At 37.4% G+C, this 21666-nt stretch overlaps 1 protein-coding gene and 1 long non-coding RNA gene across 2 annotated transcripts in view; one reads left to right on the forward strand and one right to left on the reverse strand.

Moving 5' to 3' along the window:
* LOC140625575 (uncharacterized) overlaps positions 1-15935 on the forward strand; it is a 48535-nt gene extending 32600 nt beyond the window's left edge. The window contains exons 3-4 of the long non-coding RNA XR_012024921.1: positions 13354-13499; positions 15610-15935. This is a non-coding gene — a long non-coding RNA (uncharacterized lncRNA). The remainder of the gene's footprint in view (positions 1-13353; positions 13500-15609) is intronic.
* Positions 1-21666, reverse strand: part of PLCL1 (phospholipase C like 1 (inactive)) — a 328672-nt gene that overhangs the window by 90349 nt on the left and 216657 nt on the right. The window lies entirely within an intron of this gene.

Consider the following 21666-nt stretch of genomic DNA (forward strand, 5'->3'; position numbering starts at 1 on the left):
CCCGATGTGGGATTCGATCCCGGGTCTCCAGGATCGCGCCCTGGGCCAAAGGCAGGCGCTAAACCGGTGCGCCACCCAGGGATCCCAAAACAGTATCTTTCTGAGTCATTTTTGCACTTTCAGGAAATATAATGGTTGTCAATATATTAAAGTACACTAAATCTGCTCAATTACCACTAGAAATTACTTCATGAGAATATAATTTGCAGCATGAGAATATAATCATAAGAAAATAAGAAATGGTAACTAGAATAAAAATGCTGTCATATCCCATGTAAATCTGAGCCAAATTCAGTTGACATTCTAACAGTGAATTCTGGTGCATATTCTTAAGTATTGGCTCACTGTTTTAAAAAGCTGCCAGGTGGCTTGTTTTCTTGGCACTGAGAGTTTACACAACCCTGTAAAATTTGAAATAGTTAGACTTGCTCATCTCAGCAGTTTTAAAAACAAGATGAACATCACACCATTTGCAGGACTCTGTATTAACACATACTGATCTCTAGGCCATCAATTTGTTTAAACACAAAGATATTTAAAAGACAGTTTGAATTGTGTGGGAGTTTTGTTGTCATTATTGTATATTAGGCCATTAGTCTTACTAAAGGACTTCAAATTCCCATTCATTGATGAAACTGGTACAACTCCTGAGAGGATAAATTTCTAATATGTCTACTAATGTTCTCTGAAAAGGATTTATCCCAGGGAGTGTGAATCCCATGGTGAAGAAATAAAAGTATTCACATTACAGATTTTTCTTTAGTATTTAATCATAAAAGGATCACAGGCAGCAAAAATTCCAAACCGTGCTGAGTCAATTAAATTAAACTTGTTTCAAAATAATGTTTCATCTCTTAGTTCTCATTTAAATTATCAGTGGAAAAGGACATTAAATCATTTATTATTATAAAACTGGTAGAATGACAGGGAAATAATGTACTTAATAAAATCATTTATAATCTATAATCATTTTCCTAAAACAGCATTTTTTTCTAAACATTTTACAATGAAAAAAGCATGGTAAGTTACAAATAGCTTTGAGACTAATCTGTAATTAATCTCTTAGAAAAAGAAACTTGACACCCCAACATATTTAAATTTAATTAGCACTGCTATCAGGAAAGAATTACAAAGGAAATCCATAATGAATTCACTACACTCACTCACTTTCATGTTATCATCCCTAGGTGGTGTTTTCACAATAACTTTTATAAATTGAGAGAAAGGAACAGCTAGTCCCATCAATGACAGTGACTAAGTTTCATTATTGTTTTAACAACCTCCAAGTAAAGTTACTTTATGTTCATAAATGAAAATCAAAATAAGGAGAGTAAGAGCATCTCACATTTCTAAGAAGCTTTATACTTTTCAAAGGGTGTCCACATTCTTTTTTTCATGAGATCTCCACAAGATTTTAGAGATGAGAAAATCCAGGACACAAAGAGACTGAATAACTTTCCAAAAAGATATAAATCAGTGGCAGAGCTGGATGCAAAACCCAGATATTCCTATTCCTGGTTGAATTTACTTCTATAAGTTCACACTACCTCTGCCTTTTACTACTATATTTTTCTCATTCCCAGAGTATCTTCTCACCCTACACCATGGTCAGGAATGCAAATTTTACAACTCTAGCTATTTTTTCCTCACTGAATGTTGAATAAAGGGGAATGCCACTTATTCTAGTTATTTCTTCCCAAAAGTGCTATGTTACTTGGCAGAAAGGCCTCTAAAAAAAAGAGAATATGGTGTGGAAAATTCTTCATAATTTTGGAATATTTTAAATGCTTTTCAATATACATTTATAAAGCCACAATTTTGTGCCAGGCACTCATCTAGGTAAGCAGGCAGCCACTCACCTAGGTAGGTATACTGCGATGTCACTCGTAGTAGAAAGATATATCAAAGGACAATCATACAAACATGAAATTAAAGACTGTAAGAAATGCACTGAAAGAAAATATTTTAGGTGGGATCCCTGGGTGGCGCAGCGGTTTAGCGCCTGCCTTTGGCCCAGGGCGCGATCCTGGAGACCCGGGATTGAATCCCACGTCAGGCTCCCGGTGCATGGAGCCTGCTTCTCCCTCTGCCTCTCTCTCTCTCTCTCTCTCTCTGTGACTATCATAAATAAATAAAAATTAAAAAAAAAAATTAAAAAAAAAAAAAAAAAAAGAAAATATTTTAGGTAAGGGGGCGCTAATTTAGTTCGGACCGGGGTCCCTTAGGTCTCCTGAGGAACTAACATTTAAACTAGGCAAATTGCCAGGCAAATAGTGTGGGAAGAACATTCTGTACAGAAGAAAAACAAAGGAAGATCCTAAAGTAACTGTACTAACGGCAGGCCTCTGAAGCAAACCCAATGACAGAAGGACAAGAATGAAATCAAGCTAGAGGGTCAGGCAGGAGGCAGATCAGGTGAGGCTATGAAAGCCATTTCTAAAAATATCTGGAATGTATTCTATAGAGATTTTATGTCAGAGAGGTGAAAGTTCTTACTTAAAAAAGTATCTCTAGCTGGATTTGGAATACAGAACTATTACGGTGCATCTCTCTCAGATGGTGAAACACAAGAAACCAGAGTATACTGACCTAAGGTGGGAATAAGAGAAATGGTTTTATTTGAAGACTTACTGGAAGTGGACTTGGAAGAACTGGGGACAGGGAGATGGGGCCACTAAGAATGACTCCCCAGATCTCTGGTTTGAGCAGTTGAGAGGCTGGAGGAGCCATTTGTAGAAGTAGACCAGACTAGAGAAGGAGCAGATCTGTGAGTGGCTCTGGAAGTGTTGAGAATGCAGTTGCAAAATGGGACGACATCTCGGGATAGACATCTGGCTTCAAGATATAAATCTGGGCACTGGGAACGGTTGGGTTATCTGTGGTATCTGAAGCCATAGGACTAGATGAGATAACTTATAAAGGCAAAATAAAAAGAGAAACGTATCTAACGCTGACCTTTGTGACAGTACATTTTGAGATCGGTTAGAAGAAGAAAAGCTTACGAAGAAGATAGATAATGAAAGCCAAAGCAGCAGGAGGAAACCAGAAGAGTATGTTGTCACGACAGCCATGAGAACAGAACATTGCAAGAAGGAAGGGGTAGGCAGCTGAAGAGAATGCTAGTAAGAAGCCTCACACGATGAAGATGTCCATCCAATGGATATGATACTACGAATGCTATTGGTGATCTTAGTGCAGTATTCGTGGAGTGGTGGATATAGAAAGTGGAAAGCAGTAGCTTGAAGAATGAATGTGTGGAGAATATAAGAGTCTGATTGAGGAGGGCAATGAAGAGACAGAACAATGGCTGGAGAGAGAGAGAGGAATCAAAGGGGTTTTTGTTTGTTTTTGCTATTGTACTAAGGGGAAAGAAAGAGAGAACAATTGAAGAGAAGGACAATGGGAGAGTGGGAGAAGGATAACCGAGAAGAGATGGAAGGCAATCAAAATGTCCTTCAGCAGACGAATGGATGAGTAAAACCATGATACATCCAGACAATGGAATATTATTCATCACTAAAAAGAAATGATCAAGCCATGAAAAAACATGGAGGAACCTTAAAAATGTATATTACTAAGTGAAAGAAGTCAATCTGTGGGGGCTACATGCTATACGATCTCAACTATAATGATGTTTTAGGAAAGGCAAAACTATGGAGACAGTAAAAAGATCAGTGGTTGCCAGTGGTTGGAGGTGGAGGAAAGCATGAAAACACAGAACACAGATTTTTCAGGGAAGTGAAAATACTCTGTATGATACTATAATGATATATGTCATTATACACATGTCTAAACCCATAGAATGTACAATACTAAGAGTGAACCCTTATGTAAACTCTGGACTTTGAGTGATGATGTGTCAATGTAGGTTCACAGATTGTAACAAACATACCAGTGTGTTGGGAGGCTATGCATTTGTGGGAGAAACCTCTGTACCTTATTCTTAGTTTTTCTATGTAACTGTCTTCCCCTTGTCTAAAGTTTGAATTAGGGACACCTGGGTGGCTCAGTGGTTGAGCATCTGCCTTTGGCTCAGGGCGTGATCCCAGTTCGGGGACTGAGTCCCACATTGGCTCCCTGTGAGGAGCCTGCTTTGCTCTCTATCTGTGTCTCTGCCTCTCTCTCTCTGTGTCTCTCATGAATAAATAAATAAAATCTTTTAAAAAATAATAAAGTCTGAATTAAAGACATTCAACTTAAATGCAAAAATGATATACGATCACTCAGTATCTTATCAACATCTAAAAAGACAAAAGACAAATTAAGAGGATGGCTTTCTTTCAAATGTATCCAAGATGAGACAGAGACTGATACTTGCTTACAGTTTAGCCAACAGAAAACAGGCTCTATAAATTCTATTAAATTATTTAACAGACACAAACAGATGCAGTAATTCATTGTCAGTGAAAACATTAATGCCAATAAAGCAAACATTTGCAGGTGCTCAATCAACATCCTTGCATAAAGCCAAGCAATAAAACCTTTTTTGAATGACAAAGGAAACATATTACTAGGGTGACAAAATAATGAGTCATTGACAAGCCACATATTTGAGAAAGATTTTTAAAAAACTACTCTGAAAAAATGGTATTTTTTTTACCGAGATTCTAAATGTAAAAGTCATTTCGTTGAATTGACATTTATCAAACAATTATTAGAGAGAATTCCATGAGAATTACATTATCAAGATTGAAATAGCTCTTTCTGACTTTCTTATTCATTTGGACTAGAAAAGTGACTAGTCTTACCAACCCTGGATTGAGAGTACCGTTGGACTCTTTCTAAAACTGAAATTAGACACTTTCTAAAGAAGTTTCCTATATGCAAGTGTGATGAGCAGAAGGCAAGCTGAGGACTAAGCACAAGAGCTGACATCCTGCAACTCCCCCGCCCCCCACTCTGGGGTGGGACAAGTGTGACATTCCTCCAGGAAGCTCCCAACTGTCTTAAAGTTAATGCCTTGATAGAGGGGGAAACAACCTTAACTTGACAAAGGCAAAGACTCCCGTATCTTGTAGATCCTCTTTGAGGACCATATGAAAGTTCTTTTGAAAACCCTCCTTCTCCCTACCTCCCCCAACTGCCAGGTATATATATAATCAGCCACTTCTCACAACCCCTCTTTTTAGCCATGAGTCCCGTCCCCGTACTTCAATAAAACCACCATTTTGCACCAAAGATGTCTCAAGAATTATTTCTTGGTTGTTGGCTCTGGACCTCACCCACCAAACCTCGTTCTGTATTACGAAACTCTAACACGTGTGCGTGCATATATACATCATTTAAGAAGAAATCTTTGCTGCCTCTCAGACTTCTATTTGCATTTCAAAAATGATATAATTTTCCTCATGGATCTTATTTTCTGAAGTTTTAATTATCTGTGCAGATTCCTTCTGAACAGGTATTTTACTTACCTGGACAAATCATTAGTGGTCAGACCAGTGCTAAAGACAGTGAAGAGGCCTCAAGGTTCCCTACATGTGGTACTTCTTTTATGATACTGGTTTTGCATCTAACTTACATGCTGAGTTGGCCCAAGTATCACTGCAACCCTAAATTGTTCTCTATCAAATTTTTTTCATATCTACATTAAATTTTAATGTTTTTAGTATTGTATTTTCTTGTTATCACTATGCAGCTTTTGCCCTCTGATTTTAGGGCTTCCACGGGGCTCTGTTAGTTTTCAATATTCATGTCCACAAGTAAATCTATCTACTTAAAGTATGTTAGTGATCATGCTAAAAATCCACCGGGTGAATACACTTCAGAGCAGTGTCTTCTATGTGTCACAGAAAAACTAGTATTGGTCCCTGGGCCAGAAAGAAATCTTCCCAGACCATTAATGATTCTGCCTCCATAATCTTCCCTGTACCAGTCTCCTGCAATGATTTGATCCAACAACTCATGCCTGAGGGCAAATAGGTGCTCTCTTGTCTACAAAACATAAAGACTTTTATTCAATTTTTTCTTTAAATTAGCTACAATCTTATATGACGTAGGAAAGATGTTAGGGTTTGAAGCCAAGGGCCAAGAAAGCATTCTTGAGTCGTCTTTGGTGCAGAAAGGTGGTTTTATTAAAGCACAGGGACAGGACCTACAGGCAGAAAGAGCTGCACTTGGGTCACAAGGAGTGGCCCATTCTATACTTTTCAAGTTGAGAGAGGGCTGGGAGAATGTAATCCTCCCAGGTATTTTGGAAACAAGGTTTCCTGAATCCTAGGGGGCTAGCTATTGTTAGGAAAAGGTCATTTATTACTGTTTACTAAAAACTCAGTCATGAGATCCTTCAGATATATATCGATGGGTCATACGCTTGGGGGATGACTGCCAACATGTATCTTGGAGGGTAGAGAAAAAAGAGGTTTCCAAAGGAATTTTTATATAAGGTAGACTTGCAGAGTCCTGGGGGTCCAGCTAAGATTGCCTCTTGCCCTTAGCAACCTATCAACATGAGATAGCTGAGTCCCTAGAGGAATGTCACTCTGCCAGTTTTAAGAACTTGTCAATTGGCTGTAGAGAGTAAGGAAATTTAATATTTTTTTCTTCTGCTTTTGTCTCCCACATCACTATAGAAGGAAGTACAATCATTCATGAGTCACAGTTAACAATGGATACAATTTTGGCATATTTCAGCAAGACTAATATAGCACTCCTTTTGGCCCCAGGAAACAAATTTCACTTAAATTTTCAAACATAACACTAGAAAAATGATGAGGTTAGTAGGAATCAAAAGCTTCCTAGATTTTGTAATCAATCTATCCTCGATAAACTGAAAGTTACTAAATTATAAATAAAATCCCTAATAAAATGAAGATAAGTCTTAGAATTCTAGTTGTAATATTTTAATTGTAGCTGCCTTAAATTACAGCCACATCAAACAGACAGTAAAACAAATGAAGTTCACTGTTACTTGCTCTGGTGATATGGACAAAAACTATTAATGCCTAGCAGAGGACAGAAATGAACAGTTTTTCTTAAGCTGCAAATAACCTCTATTAAATCATAAGGAATTCAGTCTGATGGTTAAGCAGGAAATTCTAATCAGGAAATCTATGCCTGTACTGAGCCCAAAAATGTGAACAAACTTAAACATAAGGTAATGTAATAGAAATTTGCAAAGAAAGGAACTTTATATTTGTTTTGCTCATTGCTCCATCCTTAGACTCTAAGATTATTATAGCAACTTTCTTATTTACAAGATCATTGCCTGTCTCCCAAAGCTCCCTGAGAGTAGATGTCCTCAGTCCCTGGGACAAGGCCTGGCACTGTGGAAGCACTTGATAAATATTTGTGGGATAAAAACTTATAGAAATTCCATAGCTGCATCTATGATTATTGATTAGCTAACTTATTGAGCATTTACAAGGGCAAAGCACCGTGCTGGGGCCCTGCCTAAGAGGAAGAGGCAAAATTTGAACCCAAGCATCTGACTCCTGGCTCCTCTTTTCTTTACACCTTCTCCAGGAGTTCAATTCCATGAAAACACTATCTTCATATATAGCTTCTGTATGAACTTTGGGCTCTAACACTCAAATTGACTTTTATTTCTCATAGCATAAGAAAAAAATATACTTCTTAAATGTTTAAGCTCCATGAAAATCTATGGAACAAAATATCCTTATTTTTTTTAAATATCCTTATTTTAAAAATGGTGTTTGCACTCTGAATGTGATGACTATACTGTTTTCTTAGAACACAGCTAAATTTACAAATGTCATTAGTTCTCTGTACAAGGGGAGCAGGTTGCAATGATTTTTTCCTCCACTGACATGGGAAACAGCTCTCAGATGATTGGTTTCTCCATTTCAACATTATTTTCTTCTCTTCAGTAACTGATCTTACAGAATCTCTGCACTAATGATTCAGACAAAGCATTCAAATTAATCAATGCTATCAAACCCATATAGCCAAGTGACCTTTGTCATCTCATAAAGCTAAGTTAGCTTGACTTTTAGTAGATGCACTTTGTAGTCTTGAGTTCGATTCAGATTATGTTGTTTTACTAGGATCTGGTTATTCCGGCACACAGCAATTACTCACCCTCCTTCTTACCCACTTACAGCCTCCTCTTACTCTCCTTTCTGCTTTCATCTCTATTTTTATGTGCACTCCATATTTAACCAGAGTACCTTATAGCACACTTCCAGCATTATATGTATGTATTTATATATACACTTGTGTATATATAAATTTATTTAAGTATATGCAAAAAATTGAAAATAGAGAAAGAAGAATAAAAAGCTAAAAGTTATTAACTTAGCTATACTAACGCTTCCTAGCTAACAAATATGAGTGGAACCTAGGTGTATCTGGTCTTAAATCTACATTCTTTCCACTGCATCGGTGGTTCTCAAAGCATGGTGCCTGAACCAGCAGTAACAGCATCACCAGGGAATTTACCAAAAATGCAGATTTTTCAGGCTTCAACCCAGACCCACTGAATCAGGGGTGGAGTCCAGAAATCTGGATTTTAATAAGACAGAGGTGATTCTGATGCACCCTAAAGTTTTACTACATAATACCATTGGTCCTAATCTTACCTGACCACAAGAATCTCCTAAGATCATTCATTTGAATAATATATTCCAAGGTCCTCCCCATCTGATTCAGTAGGACTGAGGTAGGTCCCAGGAATATATATTTTTAACAAATGATATCCAACCACCACCTCAAGTGATTCTTCCAGTCAGGGAAATCTGAAAACACTGCACCAAATCAGGTTACTGACCTTCTGTACACTTATTTTTAAAAAGTCAGTATTACAGATAATTATGTGATAATTCCATGTTAAGAATATATGTATATTGAAACCATGTTTTTTTCCAGCATTTTAAATTCTACTATTCAGGAAGAAGAAGAAATTAAGAAAGGTGATAGTGAGTCACCATTTGAAAAATGTTAGGAAATACTACTTTAGATTAGCAGTTCTAGAGAATTAATACAATTTCAGAGTTCCAGAGATTAATAGCTACATATAATTGCAGGCAACTTTGAGAAAAGCCCAATATCCATTCAAATGCAGAGAAGTTAATAAAGGGTTTTTATTTGTGTTATAAAGGATTTCTTGCTCTAAGAAAGAATCCATGGCAACAGTCTTACATAAATCTGGAGTTCTTCTAGTGTAGCTAAAACTTGTTTGTTTTTTTTCCTAATGCAGACAACTTACCGGAAAGGATAACCTTTGCCATTTCACATACACAAAAGTATAGTTTTCTGTAAATGAGGCAAACTTTATTATAAATAAACAACGTGAAGGGCTGTGCAGGGCTTATTTTAAATCTCCACTTTTATTTCCTGAGCAATAGGCTCCAGGGTCTCACCATGTTTCGGATAATTCAGATTTTTGGTTAATGGGGTTTTGCTCTTAAATGTACTCATATAAAGAAAAGAGCTGTCATTTATTAAATTCTACCCACTACCATGGCAGACAGAGTAAAATACCTTCTCTCTGTATCACGATTATGTATGGGGTGGGAAAAGTAATCACATATCTATTAACCTAATAATGCATTTGAAAGAAAGGAAAGATTTGATAGTTCCCAAACCAGTATTTCCCACTCTCCCTGAGGCCAGTGAAGCCAGTTTCACCAATTTCCCCTAGGTCCCTTTTCACTCATCCCCTCTTCATTGGGACTTGCTCCCCCCACACCATCCTTCACTGTGGGGGGAGGAGGTATTACAGAGAATGTGAATGAGTAATATCCCCTTAATACGTGTAAGTAGTATAAATTCTACTAGGACACATTATTCACAGCCCACCATTTTCCAGTATTCAAGGAATAACAGAAATTCACTAATAGGATATAAACACATTGAGAGTCACTAATTAACAAAATGTACCTCATCAATTCCAGGTGAAATTTTCACATTCCTTATACCGTACCCCCACCACCACCATTATCAGTGGGTTTCAGCAGTCATTCCTTTCACACCTAATCCACTGCTACATACTGAATTCCTAATTATAATTAACCATAATCTTTTTTTTTTTTTTTCCACACTCAGATGGAACTAGAGATCCACAATGGGACATTTCCAGTGCTACTCATTACACTTACTGGGTTGAATCTGCAGTCCTTACTTCCAATTGTGACTCATTTAAATCCAAAGTAGCTTACTAAGAAAGTTAAATGGAAAATTCCATAAAGCTAATGATATATTTTCAAAAATGCATCTGAGTCTTCTATACCCAGTAGTGTTGCTAAATGCTTTCTGCTAATAACCTCAATGTTTGCTACATCAATATTGGTGCATTAATCCTGAAACAATCTTATTAACATTCTTTATGTTCATTTTACCTAATGGTACTTTAAAGGAAGGTGACATGAGAAAGACTATTTTACATTTTTATTTTACAACAATAAATTCAACTTAAAAAAAGGCAATGTAAAGGTAGAAAGCTCTAATCAATTCAACCTATTTATTTTCAAAACATAATCTGAAACGGAGTAATCAAAAAGTTCTACAGGAAAGTCTGGGGGTGAAGAGGAAGAAAAGAATGGATTTCATCAAGATTTCAAGAGCAAGTATATATGTTCATCCATCTTCCTGGACAAACTGACAGCATGATGGTGAACTCTAGGACTGAGGTGGTCCGACTCATCCACAGCTGCTGTTGTAGCTCAACAGGAAAATACATCTGAGACCGACTCAACAAGTAGCTCATTTGAGTGGGAGTGTTGAACATTATAATCTGCAGCCTCCAGACTCAGGAGTTTCTATGTCTATGCTAAATTTAACATCTGTAGTGATTTACACAGAAACAAGTTCAACTCACTCATCCATGCATTGTTATCAAAATTAGATAATGAATTTTCTGCTGAATATTGGACTTGAATCCATTACACTTAGCTAGTTGCTTAAAGTTAACACACTTTCTGTTGTAAAGATGGCAGGAAATAAACTGACAGACCACTTCTGTGCATTTTAAGTGGAATGGTAATCTCTGATTTCTCCATTTTTTTTTAAAGATTTTATGTATTTATCTGAGAGAGAGCACATGCACGAAAAAGGAAGAGAAAGAGAGGGAGAGAGAGAGAGAGAGTCCATAAGAGGGGGGTCAGACAGACAGATGAGCAGGGAGCCCGATTGAGGGCTTGATTCCAGGACCCTGGATTGTAACCCGAACTGAAGGCCTAACCAACTGAGCCATCCAGGCACTCTTGATCTTTTTCATTTTTAAGGAAACAGAGGTAAAAAAAAAAAAAAAAAAAAGTTAATTAGTGCTCTTTTAAAAAATAATAGGATATCAGAGATTTGTGAGCTGTTAGTGGCACATCACTCCTGCGTATATACATCAGGAGGGTACAGCCCCTGACTGTAACATCACGAGCAGACACCTTTTCCCAGCTCTGCAAAACTGACACCCTCAGAAATAGGGCTTAGCACAGCCTGAATTCATTTCTACAGCCCCTGACAGCCCAAAGCTCTCCTGACAGCTCCTACAACATAAATTCTGCTATGCTGCTGTTTGCCTGGGTTACCTCTATTCTAGAAAGTTTCTGCAACACAGAGAATTCAGAACCTTTCCCAAATTCCTCTGAAATCCACATATAAATAAACTTCATGATTTTACTTAAGATTCTAAGTATGTGTCCCGGGCAGAGGAAGTAGAGGCATTAACTGACAGCTGTTTCATTGGCTCCTACCCCACTTTCCCCAGCCTCTCTCAAATTTCTCCTCCCTCAAAGTTAAAGCTACTTTTTTCCAACTACATACATAGACTCTTTGGGGTTTCTTCTTTCTCTGGTAAGCAAAATACTCATTTCTCCCCAAACAAAATGCCTTGTTTAGGCAAAAGAGATGATGCCTGTCATACAGTCATATCTAAGAACATTTTCCTGCCTTGTGATATGTAAAAAATACAATATAAAAATCAACTTTACTGGTACCACACAGAAACTAAACAGCTAGATTTTTAAAGAGAAAAAAAAAGACAAGAAATTATAAGTGTTGCAAGAATGTGGAGTAAAGGGAACCCTTATGTACTATTGATGGGAATGTAAATTGATACAGCCATTGTAGAAAACAGTATTGAGGTTCCTCAAAGAACTAAGAAATAGAATTACCATATGATACAGTAATTCCATGACTATTTACTTGAAGGAAAACTAATTCAAAAAGATACATGCATCCTTGTTTATTGCAGCATTATTTACAATAGCCAAGATATGGAAGCAACTCAAGTGTCCATCAATAAATGAATGGATAAAGAAGATGTGCTGTGTATGTGTGTATATAATGGAATACTATAAATTATATAATATATAATAATGGAATATTACTCAGCCATAAAAAGGAATGAAATCTTGCCATTCGTGGCAACATGGATGGACCTAAAGGGTATTACACTAAGTGAAATAAGCCAGGCAGAGAAAAACAAATACCAAATGATTTCACTTGTATGTGGAATATAAAAAACAAAACAAATAAACAAACAAACAAACAAACAAAACAGACTCTCAAATACAGAAGACAAACTGGTGATTGCCAGAAAGGAGGTAGGTGGAGGAATGAATGAGTGAAATAGATAAAAGGTATAAACTTCCAGTTTAAAACAAATAAATCAGGGAGATGAAAAGTACAGCATAGGGAATATAATCACTAATGTTGTAATAATATTGTATGATGACAGATGGTGACCACACTTATCGTGGTGAGCACTGAGTAATGCATAGATTGTCAAATCACTATGTTGTACACCTGAAGCTAATATAAAATTGTATGTCAATTCTACTTCAATAATAATTTTTCTTAAGAATACCAAAAGAAAGCCAATTTTACTGGTACTATACAGAAACCAAACTGTTAGATTTTCCAGAAAAAAAAATTCTTAATTCTTCATAGATACGTTTTAGTAACTAAGATTTGTTAAATACAAACCTTTGGTTTTTTTCTTTTTTTTTTACACATTCTAAGTCTTTTCACACATATCAATTTGCAAACAGAATTTTTTAAGGTCATGTTGCACTTTCATAGTTATATGTGTTCAAAAGAGAGAGCTTGCTGTAGCCCAAAAGGCTTGAGTTGGTTTCTGATCAATAAATTCAGATAAGTGTGAGAGATTCCAGATTGAGGGCCCTACTTAACCAAAAGGAGAGAATGTTGTCAAGACTGCTAATCGTTCAGAGGGTAGTAATTATCTGAACTGGGCCAGATCTCAGTTTGTGTTGGGGTTTATAGGTAATGATCTTCCATATATTTAAGGACAGTCATAGGGACATGTACTTAGGGTTCTCTTGTGCTAGTTTCTTGAAACTTTTTAAGAAAAAGACAAAAACGAAAGTCCTATCTTACTCTATTATTTTTTTTTGCATGAATATGTAATCTTTATGATTTCAATTTTGTCTTTAGATGGCCTAATTGAAGGAAGAAAGTCACTAGAATGAAATAAAATGGGATAAAACAAAACAAAGCAATCCTGTTTTGACCATTGCACTAAAATCTAAAGAGAATGGAGAATTTTTAAAACTGAGCCATAGAAGACATATATTTAGTAGGTAAAACAACTATTTTTCATAATTTCTGGTAGACGGAGGTAAAACATCCTGTTTATATAAAATATAATTAAAATAGTTTATTATTTTTTATATTTTTAAAAGCTTAAACAATCCAAGCAGTCTGGTAATTGCATGTGTTTGATCTTACAAAATGGCTCTTTTTACTCCTAGAAATGCTCTTCTCTGGTTTGATTATAAGGCAATATAATATTGTTTTAATGTGTCAGAACTCATATAGTAAACTGAGTGTTTCCTCCTTCACAGTAGACAACTTGAGAAGGGATATGCTTAATTCAGATGCAGTCTTTGCTTAAAGTATTATTTTATTAAAAATTAAAACAAATTTTCTGTTTATAGAATTGTAGAAAAACAATATAGAAAGATATAAAAAGGAAAGTAAAATTTGACAAATAATACAAAATGCAGAGATACTACTATTGGTATTTTAGCAAACAACTTTCCAGACACTTATTTTTATATATATATATATATATATATATATATACACACACACACACACACACGAACAAAAAAGTTACAAAAAGGCCATCCTAATATATATGAATGTTTCATAACTATTTTTCACTCCAACACACACCATAAGCATCATTCAAAATAAGCGGTTTTTAAGACCACATAGTATTTATTTATTGAATTCCTGTTTGATGGAAATTTCACGGACTTTTTTCCCCCTCATTTCTCACTATTATGAACGACTCTACAACAAGCTCGGTGCATTTTCAAGAGCATCATTCAACATTCTAAGTCTAACATATATGCAGCCTCAGTTTTAGGAAACTGCCCTCCTCCGAGTGTATCTTTCCTTGGAAATATCCAAATCTTTCAAGGCCAGTTCTAGTTAATAAGGCCAGCACTATTTCTGGCTACAACCAGCTGTAACTGATGGAGGAAATTCCTTGGGGTTCCATCCATCATATGCTTCTTTGGAAACAGCACAATAGAGAGAAAAGAGCAGAGAATTTGAGCCAGGCAAACCTATTTGTTTCAATAAGTAACTTTTTATTGAAACATATGTGGCATATATGCAAAAAAGTACACAAATTACAAATATACACCTTCATAGGTTTTCACAGAATATGCTGTGTAACCAAAACTGGTATTTTCCTTTTTAATACTGCTTTTCATTATGTGATCCTGGACAAATCATCTTTCTGAGCTTATGAAATGGGCATGATAATACCTGCCTCAAAGAGCACTGGGAAGACTACAAGAAAAAATATAGGCAAAGCTCTAGTACACAGTAAAAAAGGGACAGTTTCCTCTCTACCTGAACCCACACTAGGGACCACATCCTAGCCCACATCCCAACCAGCTCATCCCTTCCTTCAACTCAATGCCACCAAAAGCCTGGAATGCCTTGTTCCCCTGACTGCTCCTGTTACAAGCCTTTCCATTGTAAGATGAGTTCTTAATAATATTTGAGAGGAATACAATCACATCCAGGATCCTAACTTAGAACCACAAAGTATTAACTACTACAAGATAAAGAGGCTCATCTCCATTAAGAAAAGTAGTTGTTAAGATGATTCACAAGTTTAATTCTGCTGCTTGCTAAGTTTTATTAAAAATATAATGAAAGGCAAAGCCCCCCAGGATTTTCACCACAGCACCCACACAAGCCAGGTGCAGTCTCACTCAGCAGCTCTAAGGGTGTTATATCCTCAAGCATAAAATCCTATTTTTATTCAAAAAGCCCAAATCAAGGATTGTGAGTAGCATTGATTGAAATGGAATTTATTTTTTGCCATTGCTGCTAAAGCTAGAGAGGTGCCCAATGTGATACCCAAGGGTCCAAATGAAAGTCAGCAACCCCCAACACTTCCACAATTCTATCCAATCTGTCAGATCTCAACCATCACGCAGGGATGGCTCTACAAAGGCAAACTTTAGTAACACAATAAGCAGACTGTCAAATGCTAATAGTCACAAAAGCAAATAGTATTAATTTTTAAAAACAAACAAAAACAACTACTATGGTTTGAATCTTACTATGTGCAAGGCTCCCTATTATGGAAGCTCTTCACTTGCATTTCCTTATTTTTCCCTCGAGATAGGTCTTCACAGTAGTTTCATTATCCCTGTTTTGCAGATGGAGAAACTGAGGCTTAGCAAGATGAAGCAACCTGCCCAAGATCACATGGCAAAGATGACTTGACATTCAAGCGTAGATCAAAGAAGAGATCATTGAACAGTTCAGCTTGAGTCTGTTGGACTGCAGAGTGTTTGTTTCTAAAGACCAGATGGCCAGAAAAGTTGCCTTTGTCCTCACTGATGTTTCAAACAAGGCATTATGCTTTTCCCCTGATGTCTACAGCAATTTAAAACAACTCACCAGTCCCCTTTGGGTGGGGAAACAGCTTGATATCGTAAGAGTAGGAATAAATTGTTTAGCCAATAAACTTACCTGATGAAAAACTTTGTTACTAGATTTTTTCTAGTTATTTTGTTTTTTAATTAGTAGGTCATTAATAATGGGGTAAACAGCATGAAGACAAGGAAGCGTTATTGAAGTAGTTGTTGTTGCCCGTAATAATTTTCTCCATTTCTTTGATTGCTTTTAATTTCAAAATTGAAACCGAAGCATCCTAGTATAACTCCCATTCCATCGGAAACCCAGAGGTGGTAGAAATTTCATACAGAAATTTTAATAATCCTTTTATCTCCAAAGCCAATTATTTTTCTTTCTTACTTGGAACCAGCCTACCCCATTTGACTTCCAGCCATGAGCTTGGAGGTTGGTTGGAAAGCTGTAACAAGCAGAGGCTGCCAGCATGTCAGGTTCCATTGTGTTTGTGTGACTGCTGATCAGAGTGATGAAACAGGGATTAGCTTCATCCTTATCACTATAAATAAATGTGATTTGAGGACAACACCGCAGCTTTCATCATTTATTAAAAAGGAAAGGAAGAAATGTAAAGGTGGCTCTACAATCCTTATCAGAAAAAAAATCTTCTTACTCCCTGAGGTCAGCAGTTGATTTTAATTTTATGTTAAGTTGTTGTGAATAAAAGGCTTTATTAATGTGAACATCAATCCAAGGAGAGCCATGCTTCACCTCATCATATTCTAAAGGACATAACATAAATGGTTCTCTTCAGCCAAACCAGAATTCACTCAGAATTTTAAAAAAGACCATAGACAATAAAAGGTTAGTTTGGGAAAATATAAAATACTGATGCATTTAATATTTAATTAAATCAATTATTCAATTAATTGAAGATTACCTGAAATTTAGATATAATGTGATAGTCCAAGGACATCTGGAATCCCTATCCCCCTCTCTGTCTCTCTTTCCCTCTCTCTATCTCTCTCTCTCACACACACACACACACACACACAAGTTTCAACCAGTAGTTCTTGAGGTTTGTGCCTATTGTGAGTTTGAGTTTAAATCAATTGGTTTATGCATTTTTCAGCCCCAAGTTCCTACAAAACAGGAAACGTTATATTTGCAAAAGGCAGGTCAGAGTACTAGCTGTTTCTTCCCAGAACCTTCGACCTGGGCAACGTGACTGAAAAGTATCTGGGAAGAGAATTTGGGAAAGGCTTCCTGTTTGTCTTCATTTATTAGACCCTTTTCTTCCCCATGCACATATAAAACACATCATGAATGCCACGTAATGTGCTCTTTCTGATTTGCCAGAATGATTTTATGTTTGTTTTTTTTTTATCTGAGGTCATTTCTTAATATATCTAGACATTGTTCGTGAAGATGCGAACTCAGTTCTCTTCCTCAGAGATCCTTTTCCATAATGCCCTAGCACAGTGAGGAAGTGGATTCCAGCCTGCTGCAGCAATGCTGACTGTCCCCACTATGAACTATCTTAACCCACAGGGAAATCACAACTCAAGTATCTGTTGTTTAGATTGTTGCGTTTGGACCTAAAAGCTGGTCCCAAAAATGTCTCCTGATTTCCGCAGGCCATTTGGAAGTCAATTTTTATCTCCTCCCACAGTACTCCTCTTGCAAATGCTGCACTGGCAAGAGGAAAAGCCTGCTCATCTCAGGTCCCTTTGGGGAAGAACTGCTGCCCCACCAGCAGAAAATGGGTTCTGAGCACCCAACCTCCTGCTCTACTCCCTGAAAAGCTTACAGGGGTGGGCCTGGAGTCCTGATGGTGGAGAGCTACAGTCTAGGCTCAGCAAGATGCCAGAGGGCATTCCCTTTTGGGCCACAAACAGTTCTCTCTTCCCTCTCAACTTCTCCCTTTACTCTTTCCCAAAAGAGAAAGACAAGTCCATATAATCCTCCTGCAGCTGCAGCCCCGTTACGGGCGACAGGCAGAGTGCAGAGATGGTGACACAATGAAGTTTCTTCTCTAATGTGCTCTATACCAAACCCATAGCTTCGATCCACAAGGAGCTCCCTCTCCAATGGCCTAGCTCCATCAGTGGCAGTCACCATTACCTGAACTGCCTGATTTCTCCTGAACTTCACCTCTCTTAGCCAGTCGGTCACTGCTTTGTCCTTCCCCCTTTGGCACATCTCTCCTTGCCTTCTATTGCTATCACGACCAGCCCAAGCTCCCCTCAGCTCAGAGATTGCTGCAACTGGCTGTATCAGTAAGGGTCCATCTAATGAGGTAAATAGAAAGCATTAAAAGTTTCCGAAGAGGGAATTTAATACAAAGAACTGGATACACAAATGCCAGAACTGAGAAGCCAAGAGTGAACAAGGAGGCAACCCAGGGAGAAATTAGCAAACTCCTGGCTGGAAAGACAAAAGCAGGAAGTCGTGCTCCCAGCACCAAGGGCCAAAGTCATGGAAGAAGCTAGAAACACAATGCGCCTGTCCTGCAGAAGCTGGAGCTATGAGGCAAACACAGATGCAACACCCTCATCTCTCACCAGTGCCTCCCCCTGGCTGGAATCTGAGCTGAGAAATCAGCCTGCAGGGAACGAAGTTTCTGCTATGAAGAGTAGAGGAATGGAAAATAAGGAATAACTCTGATAACAAAGAGGCCAAGACCACCAGCTCATGAGCGGATGACATACTCTTCATTTTCCATAGTGTGGAAATGAATGAAGATAAGTGCCACCACACCTGGGGTCCAAAGGTATGGCCAAGTTTTGAGCCTTGATCTCTCCAACACTAAACTCCTTTTTCTTCCCCATCCTTTTTTTGCTGCCTTCTCTTCCTGGCTGTTCTCCAGCTATAACATGCATACCATAAAATGGGATACACTATTTGATTACTTCTAAATAATAAATAGACACTACAACTGTCATCTCAAGGTACCCATCTTCCCCATGCTAGGAATGAAGAGTGAGGTACTGCATCTTACTGAGAGGCCCCCAACACCATAAGTCATTTTGTGCACTGGCCAATCCCTTCTCCCCTGCAGGCCAAGGCCCAGAGGGATTGATTAGTAGTGCTTGGTTTTCCTGGAATAAGTGAGCGCTTCCAGGGTGGGATTTCAGGAGACACATGAAAGGCCTCATACTGCAAAATAATACTCCAACTTTTCATCTGTTTGTTTGTCTAAAAATGTTTATCAAATGCAGAAATATACACATTCAAGGATATCCAGTAAGAGAGGGTTAATCAGACTCCGAGTATGTGTATATCTTCTTCAAATGTTCATCAAAAGGAAAGATGAATTATAAGAGCCTGGGGAACCTGTACTGGTTGGTGCTAAATTTCCCTTCCAAAGTTTAGATCAGTTAGTATAAGGCAGTAGCTTTTTCAATTTTTCTTTTCAACCCAATAGAGTTAATTCAAGGCAGAGTGAATTACCTCTAGGGTCTATACACTCTTAGAAGCTACCAGAGTCCCACTTGAAGACAAATTTTACTTTAAAAACTGCATGAATTATGCAGTCTACTATACTCTACCATAATTTCATGTGCATTTTTAAAATTTTTTTAAAGATTTTATTTATTTATTCATGAGAGACACAGAGAGGCAGAGACACAGGCAGAGGGAAAAGCGGACTCCCTGTGGGGAGCCTGATGTGGGACTCGATCCGGGGTACTCTGGGATCATCCCCTGAGCCAAAAGCAAACACTCAACCACTGAGCCACCCAGGCATCCCTCATGTGCATTTTAATATAAAAATGAAATTTTCCCCAAAAAAATGTTCCAGTAGAAGCAACTTTCAAGTACTTGATGTCATGGCAACATACAGAAATTTGGGAAGCTTGGGCATAAAACTTGGCATTCCTGCTAAGATGTAAATAACCCTGAGGAAGGATAGTCTCTTTAAGCTGTTACCACATTTTATTGTGTTTTGTTTTATTTTGTTAATTTGTCTTGATATGAATGCAGTTGGGAGTCCTTCCTAAGCGCAGATTTTGACAATGGAGAAAGAAGAGATGTTGAGCCTGTTTTTTTTTTTTTTAACTTTTTTTCTTAAAGATTTTATTTATTCATGAGAGAGAGAGAGAGAGAGGCAGAGACACAGGCAGAGGGAGAAACAGGCTCCATGCAGGGAGCCCGATGTGGGATTTGATCCCGGGACCCCAGGATCATGCCCTGGGCGGAAGGTAGGCGCTAAACCGCTGAGCCTTCGAAGGATCCAGAGAGCCTCTGTTAAACTATGGAACTGAGGAAGAGCTCTACCATTAACAAAAGGAAGAGGTATAAAACAGAGGGATGAGGGGCCTAAAACAAAGCTCACCCACTTCACTCTTGTGGAAAGCCTGGGGTAGATTTGTCATGGAGTGAAAAAGATAATTCTCCCTCCCAAAGTCTCACAGACCACCCCCGTGAGCCTCAGGAGCCCCAGAAGCTATTATTCAGTCTTAAAGCATAAACAAAAATATGAAGTTTTGAGTAGAAAATTCAGTATTTCTAATTTTTTCCTAATAATATAAGAAAATAATGACATCAATAAACCATAGACTCATGTCTATCATAACCATTAAAAATACAAATGTTAAGATGTTAACATCAGGGAAGGCTGGGTAAAGGGTATACAACTATCTATACTATCTTTGCAAGTTTTCTATTCATCTACAATTATTGCAAAAAAAACACAAAATAAAATAAAAAATAAAATTATTGCAAAACTTAAAATATTTTAAAAATCTGCTGTATGTATAAGATTTCCATATTATACATGGAATGCCTTTCCTTTCCATCAATGTGAAGACCACTCTGTTCCTCTTGTTATCCATATTTCAGTGCCCTTCCCAATGACTTTGTTCTCCTCGTAGTTTTCTTGTCATCCCTGATCCTTCAATTTTATTTCATTTTGTGTTCAAGCCAGAAAAATCTAGCAATTTGAACTTGAAAGATATAGCACTCATTCAGCTTAATTTCCACTGTGCATTGTGGTTGTACCATGTTAAAACTTCCCCCTTCAAATAATTATATTGTGTAGTGCTTTCATATAGAACTATTTGAAGAAAACCAATTTCAGAAAATCAAAAATAGCTCACAAAGGTGTTGACTGGGTAACAAACTGCATAATCTAGGATCATAGGAACCTCTTAAGAGAGAGTTTCCAGATGTTGTTAGCATATGACAGAAAATAAAGGAAGAATTAGGGAAGAAGAGGTGAATGAGAGCAAAATGGTTTAAGAAGACAGGCTCTTTAGGGGAAAAAGATAAAGAGAAGAACTTTTAGTTCCAGATCATTTCATAGCAGTCAAACTGGGCAGGTGAATAATATTTGGTATATGTAAGTCTTTTTTTTTTAAGAATTTTATTTATTTATTCATGAGAGACACACAGAGAGAGGCAAAGACACAGGCAGAGGGAGAAGCAGGCTCCATGCAGGGAGCCCGATGTGGGACTCGATCCCAGGACTCTAGGATCATGCCCTGGGCCAAAGGCAGACACTCAACCGCTGAGCTACCCAGGCATCCCAGGCATATATAAGTCTTAAATACCACCACTGAAATCAAAGGAATGCTTTGAGACTTACATTTCTTCTCATGGCACACATCAGACAAAACAATCTTTTAAAATTCAGTTTTAATGCAATAGTTTAAGTGGCCCTTTTCTCCTTGCTTGTAAAACAGCCCATAGGCATAATAGGAATAAGGCATATCCAATAATGGTGGCAAATAAATAGATAACTATCTAAATAAATAAATATAAATTCAGCTTTAAACAGAAAGAGTTCTATTAAGTGTTTTATTCTCTTCTTTTTATCACTCCAAAGGTTCCCAAAATGATACCTTTATTAGATCTTAATTT

Source organism: Canis lupus, chromosome 36 (genome assembly GCF_048164855.1).
Source record: "Canis lupus baileyi chromosome 36, mCanLup2.hap1, whole genome shotgun sequence".
NCBI classification, from domain to species: domain Eukaryota; kingdom Metazoa; phylum Chordata; class Mammalia; order Carnivora; family Canidae; genus Canis; species Canis lupus.